Genomic DNA, 15838 nt, shown 5'->3' on the forward strand with positions numbered 1-15838 from the left:
AAGTTAATTATCTGACAGTGACAGATAAACATTGAAGGGCGTGGACAGCAATAAGGCTGACAAAGTAACAGACTACTGTCACAATTACCACTGTGATATATCGCCACGAACCTCATCACAGGCAACGAGAAAGCACAAAAGGGCACCCGATTTGTCAGCCGTCGACCGCTAAAAATCCCTGCGGCGAAACGCGGATAATACTCTTAACGTCGTCGTGAAACATCCCATCCGTCATTACTCAGCAAGGTCGCAGTCTCGTCTAGTCACGCGACTTAACACCGCAAATTGCAGGTTCTCGTGTGTGTGTGTGTTGATGGTCCAAGCTGAAGAGTCATCATGATGCGCCACGATGGTAGCGCGCCTACGTCAATTCGTCTCCAACCAAAGGCGTATCATAGTTCGATTCCCGGCGTGGTCAGACTCGACCCTTCACTTTTTTGACGTGAGAACGTCTAATAAATCGATAAACTCCGGCTGCACGCACGAAAAAGTGTCCCGTTACGCACATTGTTCCGTTACGCTGTGTTCCGTTACGCTGTCGGCGAGTGCAGTAATAATAGGTTATGTTACATTTGACTAAAAAATTATGGTGATTCCTATAATTGATGATAGATATTTGATTACAGATTATTTATATGAAAACTTGTTCATAATTATATTTAAACTTTATAGCTAAACGCCAGTTTTTAAAATTAATTACAAGTCATCTACACGTAAACTGTTTCGTCGACTGTTTATAAAGTGTAGTGAAAAGTTAATGTGGTTTTCATTGCTTATTACAACAATAATTTCGGCAATAAAGGTGAATTATTCTTGCAATTTAAAAAGCTGATTACTAGTATAATTTCAAGTATTTATTCTTTTATTATTAAAATAAAAATGATTCAATTTTGTTCATAAAAGTATGCAATCATTTCATCAATGTTTTCTTATGACGTCACGTTAAACTATCGTCCGTAAACCGACTTTAGAGACAACCAATTTTTTGTTTCGAGAGTGGCAAACGTGGCGTACGTTGCCGGGTTTTTTTCCCCTCTGGTTACACTCCCGTTTCCCCCCGTCCATTCATTCCGTGTCTTAAGATGACCACGTGGATCGTCGAGACTTGAAGTGGCCCCCGCCTAACCAGATGTGCAACTGTGTGAGGCGCTATGCTGGTGCTTCTAGCGCGGTGTCGCCTCTGGACTGGCGCGCAGTCTTCTCGTCGTCCATTGGGCAACTGTGAAATATGAGCAGTAACCGTAACATCAGATGGTGGACAAATGAAGAATAAGATGCAATGCAAGGCGCTTGGAAGCTTTCAAGAATCTTTATCGGGCATTTAATGTAAAAAATTGGTTGTCTGTATAGTCGGTTTACGGACTATAGTTTAACGTGACGTCATAAGAAAACATTGATGAAATGATTGCATAATTTTATGAGTATAATTGAATCATTTTTATTCAATTATCACTTTTTGTATGGATACAAAGAAGGAGTAAAATTAAATCTACAATTTAATTGATAAATTTACTTTTATTTTCACTCATTAATTCAAATATGTTTATTACTTTAACGAAGACATTATTTTAACTACAATTTTTATACATGTTTGCTATTTAACTTCTTCCAATCTGTGTTATTCTGTAAAGGATAGGACGATGATGGGAAAAGTAGGAAACGAATGGGAGTGTTTCAAGTTTAATGTGCCTCGAAAACGTCAAATCGATGGTTGTTGCAATCGAGTGGAAGAGAGATAGATACGGCGCAAGCGTACAATGAGCGTAACGGGACACAGCGTAACGGGACAATGTGCGTAACGGGTCACTTTTTCCTGCGTGCAGCCGGCGTTCATCGATTTATTAGACGTTGTCACGTCAAAAAAATTATTCTGAAAACTTTGAGTTTTAGCCCTGTCCACTAATCTAAAAATACATTTTAAAAACGAAATACCATGAGTGTTATTCCTAAATTATTTTCTCAAACTGACACCACTCGTAAATATTGAGCAGTTTTCAAATCGCGTGGTATCTTTATAAGCTCTACACACCGTGTTGTGCGCCAGGGTAGGCGGGGGCCTTAATATCTAGTGTGCACTGTTAATTTAATGCAGAGCGAGGTGATACAGTGGATGAACGTTGGCCTGAATCGTTTCTCATTTCAAAGAACTCTTAAGTTAGTTTTCGTATATTTGTAACATGTATTTTCATAACTTTACAAATTCCCTAATAACTTACTATATAGTGACATGGGATTTGAGCGGCAACCGTAACATTACATGGCGGAGAATCGAAGATAAGACTGTATTGCAATAAAACAAAAAAATAAATACATAATAAAAAAATTCTGAAAAAATTATTGACATTATGTTATTGATATTACAACGCTTTGAAAGAAACTAATTACAAACAGACTGCGTAATCTTTAAAAAAAAAAAAAAAAACATGACAACCCCCTCCCTCTTGTCATTCTTTATTCTTTTTTTTAGTAGGATAAGCCTGGATCCACGCCCCTTGTAGACGCGGCAAATGGAGATGGCCAGTGATCTAAGAACGCTGACGTTTGGTACTTTACAATTTCCAGGACAATTAAGATACACGCTGCATTTAGTAATTAAAATTTCACGCTTATTTTTGTTTTACATAGTGTGACGAATAGTCGACAGTTCTGGAACACGTCGTCAGAGCTATCAAATGACGCTAATTATAAGTATTTAAAAATTTAAAAAAAAAAATTAAAACTTATAATTAAAGATTGTACACAAGATGAAATTTTTTTATAATGTTACCAAGCTGAGTGGTACCAATATAGCGAAAGTGGTCGCCATCTGTTCTGTTACTGCAGTCTTCATAGGTGTTGAGACATGATTACGTGAAAGGGGCTTAAAGGCCTGGTTCTCGTATCGCAGCGACACACGCATCAACACGTGATCACGTACCGCGATAGCGCGATAGCGCGACAAGGATTATCTCTTCCACGCCCGCGACAGGCGATGTCTAATCGACCGGCAAGAGGTATCGATCCGAACAAGATCGTTACGCTCTGATGCTTCGACCATCTGCGCTCAGAAAACCCAGTGCAGTTTGCAGAGTTCGAGAACTCGAATGGCTCGCCAAGGAACAAGAATTGGTTCACCACAAAGGCGTATCAGGGGGGAGGGGGTGAGGGGAAACTACAACCCCCCCCCCCCCTCCTTTTAAAGTTATTAAATGTAAAAAAAAAAAACCAAAAATATACATACGCTAGACACATTTCTTAAAGTTTTATTTATAACAGGTTGGTAATGGCCAGTTGAGGACGTGGTGATGAAGAGGGGGGAGGGGGTAGCGGGAATATACGCCCCCACCTCCCCACGAAGTTACGAAAAATTGTGCCAAAAAAATTACAGTGAATAAGTTATATTGGGTAATGATGAAAAGAGCAATTCGAGTCAATGGTATAGTATCTTTTTTTTTATCACATTCAAATTATATACTTTTTCTATTTTTTATTACTTGCGCGCTTGTTACACCCATTATACAACACTTAGAAAATATATGTGGAAAATATTTGTAACAGAAAAAAAATGCAAACTATTTACAGTGTTAAATTTACAAAAAATAGATCTTAACCAGAAATAACGGCGAGAAAATGAAGAAAAAATCAAAATGGCGTGCGGGACCGCCATATTAACTCCAATGTCTTCGCAAGGGAAACTATTAGCAGCGGTGTGTCCCGAACAACTTGAGGCAATCCATTCAATTATATTCTACTACATGAAGTACCCTTACACAAGACGCGACGGGCGCACAAAACGATAAATCGTTACAAATCCAAGACAACACTATCCATTGACGAGGTTCTAAATTAAAATTTTATTAGCGCATTTAGTTCACTAGCAGCAACGAACTTACTAAGCGGATGGGTTGCGCAAGGAGAAGGATGGAATGTTTCCAGACGCTACTATACGACCAAGTGGCGTACATAGAGAAAAGACACAAACTCACTTTGATTCTATGATGTACCTTCTATAATTTTCTATTATATATCTGAATTTTCCCCCTTTTTACCACTCCCTTTGGAATGGCATGACATAATTATATGTAGTCTGTGTCACTATCCGGCTCATTCACTATCTCTACGCAAAATAAAATCATGTCGATCCGTTACTGAGCGTTAATGAGCGCAGGTGGTTGGCGACAGTTGGGCGGCCAATTTAACCTCTCCTCCTCCACCCCTTTCCATTTTTCCACCCCCGGACGGGATGTGTATATAGAGCCGCGGCATTTATAGACGGTGGAGTCGCGCCAGGCTTTCTGTGGCGGGCCAGATCCGACGTCATAACCCCCCCCCCCCCTCCTCCTTCACAAAAGCTTCCTGTGCAGCATCGGCGCCCTTAATGTTCGTTCCTCTAACAGCCACGCCGCGCTGCGAGATCTGCGGCCGTTTTATGATCGCTGGGCGTCACAGCTTCCAGCATCCTGTTGGCGAATGTCCACACACACAGCACGTCCACACAAACAAATCTGTAAAAAAAAAAATAATAATAATGTCCCCAGACTTTCATTGAACAAAAATTAAAAAATTCTACGATTGATTTTCTTAAAAAAATAACTTGCCTATTTCGCAATATTCTGAAATAAATAAATAAATACAATCCAAACTCCGCCATTCCCACATCTAGTCTAATTCTTTTTCCGCTTCATTATAACAGAATCATGGATAAGCTATTTTATAACATGTATGACTATGAACTTCATCAACTGAAAATATATAAAAAAAACCTTCCCATCTGACCACGCATGCGTTGTAGTGGCGTCGCCGCTGACGCACTCTCCTCCTCTACCGGTTCCCCCACCACGCACCTGACTATTCCCCTCAAACGATAGGAATTTTCGTAACGCTCGAAAATTTTAGCCCCCCTCAAAAAAAAATTTCTCTTCAAAAAAATTAATTTACAGTCTGAGTAATCACAGACTGGAGCATGACATTTTCCCCTCAAACTATTATCCTTACGGAATATCAATGACTTTTCCAGGATTTACAAGTAAAACACCCGACTTCTCCTAATCAATTACAACTTCCCTGAAGTTTCAAAATGTGGACACCCTAACACAGTGTTTTTTCCAGTAAACATACCACAGAGGTCTTGCTAAAAGTTTTCCTCGGTCAAGAAGGCACTCAAATTGTGTAAACACCTAAAGTGTTGTTAGTTGAAATTTTCTGTGACGCTGTTAATGGGATCGGCCGTCGAACGTAGATTTCCAAACGAAATCTTCTGGAATACGCAATATCTAGCTCCACGCTTAAATAACAGATTTTCGCTAATTTATTTTTAATATCTACTTTTTCACGCGCCAAAATACGAGGATAATAAATTGTCGCGAGCCTTGTGATATGTCAGTGGAGCTAAATTAATCAGTTACACTTTCGGTAACACAGGTGATTATATGGAACTATTTCGGGTACATTAATTTGTGGACGTTTTTTTTTTGTGTGTGACCCGGAATCTCATTATAAAATTTATAATTTTACACCTCCCTTTCAATTATGCACGTAACTTACGTTGGTACTGAAATTAAAATAAATGTTTGCTGATTTCACAGTTAAGACGTCTTACCAAACAACGGCCTTTACTAGGGATGGACCAAAAAAATACAGTCAAATCCTATTTGAAGGATTCTATTTTCGAGAAAAGAAGATTCGAAGTTAACTAGGTCAATTTATTTTTCTTCTGTTTACCATTCTCCAAGATGCTGTACTTTAAACGTGTAATCATATAAATAAAACTACAATATGTATTGATTCTGGAAAATTTAATTTGTGAAACAACAAAGAATAGAATGTTCCAACGCCACACTCGAACATTTTCATTTACTGTACATTTTCGATAATTTGACGCCTGAATTCTGATTCGAGGTGTGTATTCTCTGGGATTCGAATTCGAGATCGGAATTATAAGAAAATGGCGATTCGACCCATAGCTAACCTTTACCAATCGTATGTATTTCATCCCATCAGTTTGCGCACCGAGATTCAATCGCTAGACCACAATTTCAGGCGAACCAGCGATAACAGCGCAATCTCTTTCGACGGCGGGAGAAAAACGAACTAAAGGCCGGTCCACACGCAACGTTTTGTACACAGTTTTCACTGCGCATGCAAAACTGTGCAAACAAAAGGTTGCCAGTTTAGCCGTGTCCGCACAACACAGTTTGCAGCCAAGTTTTATCCTATCAGTTGCGAGAATTCCTTACTTTAACCAATTCTTTCCGGTATACCGACCTCAAAGAATTAATGTGTTTGTGTTTTTTTTTTTTTTTTGTGATTTTATCTCTGTTAGCCGCGATGTTAACCTCTTTGTATTTTTGCACAAGTGCTTCAAACGCTTGACTTTTTTTGTCCCTATCGCTATATTCTTTTGATTTGAGCCGCCACAAACACGGAAAGGACTTGTAAAGACCAATGAAATCTGTTAGAAATCCACGTGAACACTGTCGCAAATCGGTAATCGTTGAACAGATTACACTGTTCCGGCACAAATACCGAGGGAGAACTGAGCCCCGAGTACGGAGAAGACGGAGGAAGTGTCCACACGCTACGACAAGTTTGTGCAGGTCGACTAAACTGCGCGGACATAAATGCTCTTGGCTTCAGTTTTCCGTCTCCGCCTTTGAATATATATATACTGCATAGAAGTCGCCAGCCCAAGTTAAAATTTCTAATACGGTTTTGAGGTAGTTGGTTAATTCACCGCCGCAATCGCCACCATCTCTAGGGCATCGACTTGTGGTGGTCCCTAGCGGACAAGTGTCGAACTCTTCAAACACCCCTTCCCCCTCCTGTTGAACGACCTTGAGCTGCAGTGAATGATGGTGGGGGGTGCGGGGAATGACAGCGGGCGACAGTTCTGCGCTCTAACGTGTAAATAACAACTAAGACTATACAGGGCGTTACGGCAGCGCACTGCATCGGTGAAGTTCCCAAGCTGCTCATCATACGCTTCTGAAAAACGTAGAGTAAATCCTATCCACTCGCGACTTCTATACAGTATATATATTCAGAGGTCTCCGCGCAGTTCACAAAACTGCGCAGTTTTACTGCCTACACGCTACGTCTTGTCTACAACGATGTGACCTGCGCATGTAAATCGTCGCTGAAAACGTTGCGTGTGGATCGGCCTTAACCACACAGCATCACGGTGATCAGAGCGCGCGACAGCAGAGAACGCACACGCAGACGCCCACGCAGCCAACAAACCGAAGGTTAAAAATAACCTAACCTGTCGTTTAAAAAAAAAACCTATCGCCAGAATATTTCTTTCTTTTCACGTCGGGCTTATTCTTGGCCGCTGGCAGAACTCTCTCGGGGTGGTTCTACAGGAACTGCTTCTGGAAAACTACTATACGTTCGCGTCGCACTCTCATGAATCATTATGAACACAAACACTAGTCACGCATTCTCCGAGTTCCTATTTTTATTTTTATTTGTAACTCAAGTCTCGATACGCAGTTTAATAAATCAATTTAAAAATAATGATAGGCATTGTTTAATTTTGTAATTTTTTACTAGTATAATAAAGATAGAGTGTTAGTTTTGAAAGAAGTGAACTCGAAAACTACTGTACCGATTAAAAAAAAAACCTTCCGTCTTTATAAAGCTACATTATTACAGAGGGACTTATTAACGGTTTTATTTTAAAAAAAGGAATTACGCTTATTTAAGTTGTAGCAATATTCGTAACTATGACCAGAGAAACATCACCAAATTATATTTTAGACAGCAAGTTTTTACAGTGTAATAAATCTTCGCGGTAACGTCCGCTGTGTTTCCCCAGCCCCGTGCGTGACATACCGTTCTGTACCCAGACTGTCCAATGACAGCATGCCCGCGAAGAACTATGCAAAATAACTCTGAATTCAACTGCTGGTTCATCACGAAAAAATAAGTTTAAAATAAATATATGACGATTTATGGTCTAAAGTTCTTTCCAAGAAATAACCCGAAAAATAATATTGAAGAGAGAAAACTTAGCGTCTGGTAAATGATAAATTGAACATTGATCAACATTGCTCTACAAACCAGAGGAAAATTTGTTGCTATCGCAAAACTATTTAATTGAAATCGTTGAAAGTAAAGCCCTTATTTCCTGTACATAATGTGACGCGGTAGAATATGTTTTTGAAAGGTAAGATTATTAATCCACACGTCAAGAACTAAAAACAAATTTCGCCTTTAAGTCCCACCGTGTTCTAGAAATACTCGGGTCAAATTCATGACGAACTACAGTGCCTGGCACGTATGCATCACCAGGGAACTACTCCCAAGCAGAGAGCCATGCCCCAAACAGACGGCAATCTCACCTAGCCCCCCCCCCCCCCCCCCTAATTCTGTGGGCCCCGTTGCTAGAAGTCATGATTCCCCCCCCCCTCTTTTTTCTAACAGAGATTAAAAAAATGTTTTTTCCTTTATGTACATTTTTTTAGTTATATATATTTTAACCTTTTCACAATTATTTTTAAAACCCATTAAAACTAGTTTTAAGTCAGTGTTTCGATTGTCAACGTAAATTTATTTTGAATAATGGCAATTAAATGAGTGTAAGTGTTCTGCACCGTCAACATGGTGTCACGTCAATTGGTGGTGGTTTTGTTACTCACAGTTGTAGATTCAGACACGTTCTGTACGAACTGCATATTCCGAATAATGTTACTCTGGTGTAATATTTCATCGGTAACTAAATTTAGGCCTTACTGTTCAATTGTTTTTTTATGATTTATTTAAAATTGTCTACTTTTTTGTTTTAAGTTTTTTTTTTCTTTCCTTCGCAGGCTTCCTAGACCCATGGGCTCCGTTGCCATAGCAACGGTAGCACCGGCCATGTGGGGGCCCTGACCTCACCACACCACGTGTGTTCCTGCGGACGGAAGGTCGAGAGAGAATGGAAGCTTCAAGGTGGACGTGACAGAAACGTGCGAACGCCAGGTTTCGAAGAAGACGTGCTGCGACGAGCGAAGAACGTGACAAGCATAACCGCATCTCGTGGGACAAGCAAAAATCAAAATAATAAAACGCCGAAACCACGTCAACTTGGAAACACGCAACTTCCCTGAACTTTCACAACTTATAGGCGCAAGCTGCAACAAGTTGATATCGCGATAAAGAAACCAGTTAAGTTAGAACCAAATAACTTAGAACCCGCGCAGCTTACGAAACTATATCCCGTTTGTTTCCATCCTAACAATAGTCTGTTTCTTTTTTTAAGTCGTGTTTTCCCGGGTAGCGTGTTTCCGAGTCACGTGTTCTAAATTAGTGTTGTTTTTTTTTTAATCGTGTCATCCTAAGTAGTGTGTTTCTAAAGTGTTTATAAATCAAGTGTTCCTAAGTTGCGTGTTTCTAAATCAAGTGTTCCTAAGTTGTGTGTTTCTATGTCAGGTGTTCCACATTGCCGTTTTATAAGTCACGTGTTCCTAATAAGTGCATTTCTATGTTACGTGTTCCTAATAAGTGCATTTCTATGTTACGTGTTTCTAATAAGTGTACTTCTATGTTACGTGTTTCTAATAAGTGTACTTCTATGTCACGTGTTTCTAATAAGTGTACTTCTATGTCACGTGTTTCTAATAAGTGTACTTCTATGTCACGTGTTTCTAATAAGTGTACTTCTATGTTACGTGTTTCTAATAAGTGTACTTCTATGTTACGTGTTTCTAATAAGTGTACTTCTATGTTACGTGTTTCTAATAAGTGTACTTCTATGTTACGTGTTTCTAATAAGTGTACTTCTATGTTACGTGTTTCTAATAAGTGTACTTCTATGTCACGTGTTTCTAATAAGTGTACTTCTATGTTGAGTGTTCCTAATAAGTGCATTTCTAAGCCAGGTGTTCCCCTAAATGGCTGTGTGTCCCTAGTCAGTGCTGTGTTCCCGAGGAAGTGCAGCCGGGAGGCTGACCCAGATCCAGCCGCGGCCGGGGAAGGGTCTCGCTGCTCTCACCCCGTGGCCCATTCTCGCAGGTCGAGGGATGCTGGATCGATGCGCGCTGCCAGGGCCGGTCAGCGACCCCTAGGACCCGCGCAACAACCCCTTCCGCCTTCACCCCACTCCCCACATCCCTCACACAGCCCTCCCGAGGGATGGAGACAACCAGAGAGAGGCAGCGAGAGAGAGGCAGCGACAGAGAGAGAGGCAGAGAGAGAGAGGCAGAGAGAGAGGCAGAGAGAGAGGCAGAGAGAGAGGCAGAGAGAGCGATGCAGAGAAGGAGTCAGAGAGAGAGGCAGAGAGAGAGGCAGAGAGAGAGGCAGAGAGAGCGATGCAGAGAAGGAGTCAGAGAGAGATGTAGAGAGGGAGACAGAGAGAGGCAGAGAGAGGCAGAGAGAGGCAGAGAGAGACACATACAGACAGACAGACAAATAGTCAATTTTAACAATATTAAAACTTATAATTAACGACTATACAAAATAGTTCAATGTTAATCAATTTGACAACGGCGTACACCATTTTTAGTCTGTACTACAAACTAAGCGATACATAGCTTTATCCATTTCGGGTGGAAAATTACATTACAACAGCTGCCATACAGCACAGTTTCCATATACTTTTTTTTTGCTTCGTATCAGGTATCCAAGGGAAACCAAATTAACAAGGCAGTTGCATCTTCTCGATTTTTAAGCAGTTTAAAACACAGTTCACTATATCGGCACGTAATTGTTTTCAGTTTTGAAATAAGATAGTTAATCCCCCCTCCCCTAACCCACTTTTTCATTCCATAAGCTGAGTGAACGTTATTTTTATGGCCAGAAGGGTTAATAATTAAACTTTAGTAAGGTGGGAAAAAAAAAAGACATGCATACCTGAACACACGTTGCATTAGCAGCCTTAATATTAGCAACCGCAAAGTATAACCTAACTTTAGAACAGATTTTCACAGAGCATCGTCCATACGCATATGAACCTATGTAAAAAAGATTTACGAAGAATAATCGCTACTCACAGGGTTTATTCTTGCATCATTTGGAGCAGGAACAAGACATAACGACGTGGGCCCTAGCCCTTAATTATACAGAAATTCCAAGCATAAGAAAAATGACGAATACAATGATAACCCATTAAGAGGTTAAGTACAGTCACGTGTTAATCAGACCATTGTTTACAGCTGGGCACCACAACAGCGTGTAACAATCATACAAAATATGTTTAAAAAAGGGGGTAGGCGGGATGGCCAATACTGCAAACAGTGTAAACCAGCGATAGCATATGTCTAAAATAAACGTTATATAATCTACTAAAAGGCAACACAAAAGTCTGCTCCCAAAACATTCCACCGCGTGCTGCAAGGCCAACTTAAAGCAGAGGCTGCACGTATACCAGCCATAAATAGCGAGATTAATCGACTGATGCATGCACAAACACATATCGAGCGCAATCAGATGTACGTTGAGTACACGGAGTCATCGATTATTATCGCAATTGCATTGCTAGTGGGAGCGCATCTTTAGTTTAAACGAGTCTTGTGGCACACCGCCACATAATTCGTAACAGCAAACGGAAGAAGAAATTTTCTCTCCACCATAGTTATTTTTTCCTCTTTTACTTACACAGGCTTTCATTTCAGGGCATTTATCTGCACGTACTTCCAAGACATGTCGCAAATCGCAATCCGTGTAATGACATAGCTTATACGGTACCGTGTTCTATACTAGAAAAGTTAGGGCGACACCGTTTAAATCATAGCTGAATATGAACAAACAATTAAATTATATAAAAACGGTATCGCAAAATGTACTACCCCGGGTGGAACTAGTAGGGAATACACGTTCGCTATCGTGTTCTAGAAAAAACCAGGTAGAGCTGTATGTAGTATATAATGCGATTCTTGAATGTCAGTTTCATTAAGGGTGTCTCGTTCCTGGTCATTATTTTATATTTACGTTAAACACAGTTGAACGTTTCGACTTTTTGGGTGGCTGAACTTCTACAAAATGTGAAATATATATATATAATACTTTTTGCATAGTAATTAGCTGACAAAGTCGCATTTTGGAGAATTAAATAGAATATAAAACTGGAACTTTTTTTCCGTTTAAAGTCAATTTTACTGGCTAATAATATGTGATACGGTTTAATTATATTTCTGAACAAATAATTTAATTTTACCTAGGTTTTTAAAAGCCTCAGAATTTTTATAATTTTAACATAATTAAATAAAACTAATTTTTCTGAAATAAATTAAAACCATACCACGCTGTAGCCAACGGCATTTCCTTTAAACCCAAAAAAAAATTCAGTTATTTATTCCATTTGGTTCTCATCATCCATACTGCACAACTTTTCCAGTTAATTATGCAAAAAGCATGCACTGTAAGTATAGATTTCTTAAATTTTGTTCAAGTTCGACCAATCAATAAAGTCTACAGTTTAACCGTGTTAAACGGAAATATAAAATAACTAGCTTTTACCCGCGGCTTCTCTCGCATTGAAGCCATTAATAGGTATCAGAGATCATTACAATAGGAATGAATCAATAAAATATATTTCTCTGTAACAAAAATAAATAATTTTGAATTTTGACTGTCGATAATACATTGCAACGGTATTACAGTACTCAGGGTTGGAACTTCATAACTGGAATGCTAGATGGCGTTAAAGTAGCTAGATTTTGAGATTGTTTAACAAACATTTTTTTATCTTTCGTAAAAAATATTTTTTTTTTAATAAAAACTATCCTATGTTACTTCTAATACCTCCCAAGAAAATGTGTACAAAGTTTCATGATGATCGGTTAAGTAGTTTTCGCGTGAAAGCGTAACAAACAAACTGACATTCACATTTATAATATTAGTAGGGATGACCCGAAACGGAACACGCCCCTTGAAGAAACGTATTTTCTTCAATGAAAAGGCTCGTGGATGTTCCCCGCCCAGGACATCAATTTTCCCCTCGCTTGTCCCGTGGTAATGTAGGGGTGGCAATGACGTAAGCGACGCCATGTTGGTTGACGTCATCAATATCGTCTTGTCTGACACTCAGGCGACCCTAGTTACCTCTAAGGCCGGGTTCACAACTAAAAAAAACATAAGCGATCGCACAGCAAGCATTACGCACGACCTGTGCACACTATCTGTGGTAAGTCGGTTCACAATTTATTGAAATCTTACTGTTAAATTTCAGCCAATGGAATCTCGGGATGTATCCGTCATCTGTTTGCAGTATTCGAAAGTAACTGTATTAACTACCAAATGATTATCCCACGACAGCTGACCAGCAACTTGTTAGCAGAGTTTTTCAGCACGTAAATAAATAAGGTTTAAATATTTTTTTTTAGTTAACCATTCCTATTATTATTTTAATTGTGAATCCAACTTCGATTGCATCATCCTTGTTTTCAAAATCCTTACAACTTCGGTTAGCTTTCGAGACGGACTGAAGAGCCTTGTAGACTACGGGTAGCATCTGGGCCCTGTGAAATAGGATAATTAAATAATTGTATGCAGGGCAGCAACTAGAGTCTCTGGCACCCGGGGCATGAAAGGATTAATGCCCCCCCCCCCCCCTCTTTTTTTGCGCATACCACACCACTAAAGCGGGGGATCTGGGGGCCCTCCCACGGAAAAAAATGGTGCTATTTAAGCATTTTCGGTACCTACATGTAACAGTTTCTGTGCTACTGTAACTTCCATGCATGAACCCACTATGTCCATAAAGTAGTCCGTATAATCACTAGACTTGTTCATTAAATATATTGATACGTTATATTGTAAATCAGATAAGACATTCCTGGCATGCAAGTTAAAAAACTTTTAACCCTTTCATTCCCTTTGATACCATATGGCAACACAAATTTTAAACCTATCTTGTGAATGCAAATATAAATATAAATATAAAGAAAATTCTGTTTTCCAATGGTTGCCATATGGCCACATCCTCAGAATGTATATAAATTTTATTAAATTTCTTTTTTTAATATAATTGTAATTCTATATATATATACACATTATATATATATATATATATATATATATATATATATAATATATTCATCCATATTTTACCTAAGAATATTTTTTTCTATTTTCAATAATTTGGGAATGAAAGGGTTAACCAGTTACCAGTTGTAGTAGGAATTACAATGCAAGCGATTTCGGCGCCCCCACAGCTTTGCGCTGGAGCGTATGCCCCGCTTGCCCCCCCACCCTAGTTGCGGCCCTGATTGTATGGAGCATAGATATTTCAAGTTTGTTAATAATATATACCCAGGTTTTATACAAAATCAAAATGCCAAAGTTTAATATATATATATATATATATATTAAACTCCTTTGAAACTTCCGTAACTATGTAACGGGTCATTGACTTTGGAACAAATGGCTATCCAAGTTTTAAATATAACCCCCCCCCCCCCCCCCCTTCAATCATCTTTTTTTTTTTTGCCCAATAGAAACACTGGTTATTTCCTTGGGAGTCCGCTCATACAAAATAAGTGTTTTAGAATTCCGAAAACAATGTATTTGAATAAAGTACTTTCTAACAAGATAAAAGTTTTATCTTTCAGTTGTGCTTTGATCTTGCGCCGTGTTTAAATACAGATGTCTTAATAAATACCGATTGGGTAAACAATTGTGCCTACTGTAGGAGAATATAAATTATTGCATAAAATAATTAAGGATGACTGATAGGAACCAAATTTGTTTTTTGATTGGCAACTACTCTAAAAAAATTTGTTGTCTGTCAAGTCGGTTTATGGACGATAGTTTAACGTGACAACGTCATAACAAAACATTGATGAAATGATTGCATACTTTTATGAATAAACTTGAATCATTTTTATTGAATTATCTCTATTTTGTATGGATACAAAGAATGAGTGAAATGAAATCTACAATTTAATTGATAAATTTACTTTTATTTGCGCTCATTAATTAAATATGTGTATTACTTTAACGAAGATATTATTTTAACTATAACTTTTATACATGTTTGCTATTTAACTTCTTCCAATCTGTGTTATTCTGTTGAGGATAGGACGATGATAGGAAAAGTAGGAAACTAATGGGAGTGTTTCAATTTTAATGTGCCTCGAAAAAGTCAAATCGATGTTTGTGCTAATCGAGTGGGAGAGAGATGCGGCGCAAGCTTACAATGAGCGTAACGGGACACCGCGTAACGGGACAAAGTGCGTTACGGGACACTTTTTTGTGTGTGCAGCCGGCGTTCATTGATTTGTTAGACGTTGTCAAGTCAAAAAATTAAAAACACTCCAACTCCCGGCAGTAGTAGCGAAACATATCCCTCACCCTTAATTTATGGAGAGAGAAAAAAGCGAGATCTCGGTGGAGACATGTTATTTTGGGGGGTGCAAAGTGAGCTGTCACCACACCGGGAATCATAACCCACAAAGGCGACAATGCACGTCGAGAATGATAACGTTAACTGCCCAAACCCCTTGTTTATGACGTAAGTTTAGTTTTTTATTATTATTATTCCTTTAAAATCCCCTCCCGAAATAAATTCCGGTGTCCGCCACTGCGACGGTAGCGTGAGCTGAAGTCAGAACGGCCGATACTGGATTCCAACCAGATCCTCTCTCCAAGCGAGAACAGTGCTTTCTTTGCCTTTGTCTCGCACGTCATGTTGTAGTTATTTGATTATTCTTGCAATTATTCTAATTTTAAGGTCATTTCCTGTGAATCTATTTAGATCGATAGCTATGTCTTTCGTCCCTAAGGTTCACAACAGTACTACAATGTACTACCTTATAGCGCCAAATATCAAGTGTTCATAATTGTCTTGTCTGGAAGGGCGTAGCCAAGTTTTTTTTAATTAAACAGAGGGGGACGGGCATTTTTCGGAATTTAACCTCTTTCATGGCGGAGGTGCCAT

At 39.0% G+C, this 15838-nt stretch overlaps 1 protein-coding gene across 2 annotated transcripts in view; it reads right to left on the reverse strand.

Annotated features, from left to right (window-relative positions):
- LOC134538256 (glycogen-binding subunit 76A) overlaps positions 1-15838 on the reverse strand; it is a 48987-nt gene that overhangs the window by 31546 nt on the left and 1603 nt on the right. The window lies entirely within an intron of this gene.

Source organism: Bacillus rossius, chromosome 13 (genome assembly GCF_032445375.1).
Source record: "Bacillus rossius redtenbacheri isolate Brsri chromosome 13, Brsri_v3, whole genome shotgun sequence".
NCBI classification, from domain to species: domain Eukaryota; kingdom Metazoa; phylum Arthropoda; class Insecta; order Phasmatodea; family Bacillidae; genus Bacillus; species Bacillus rossius.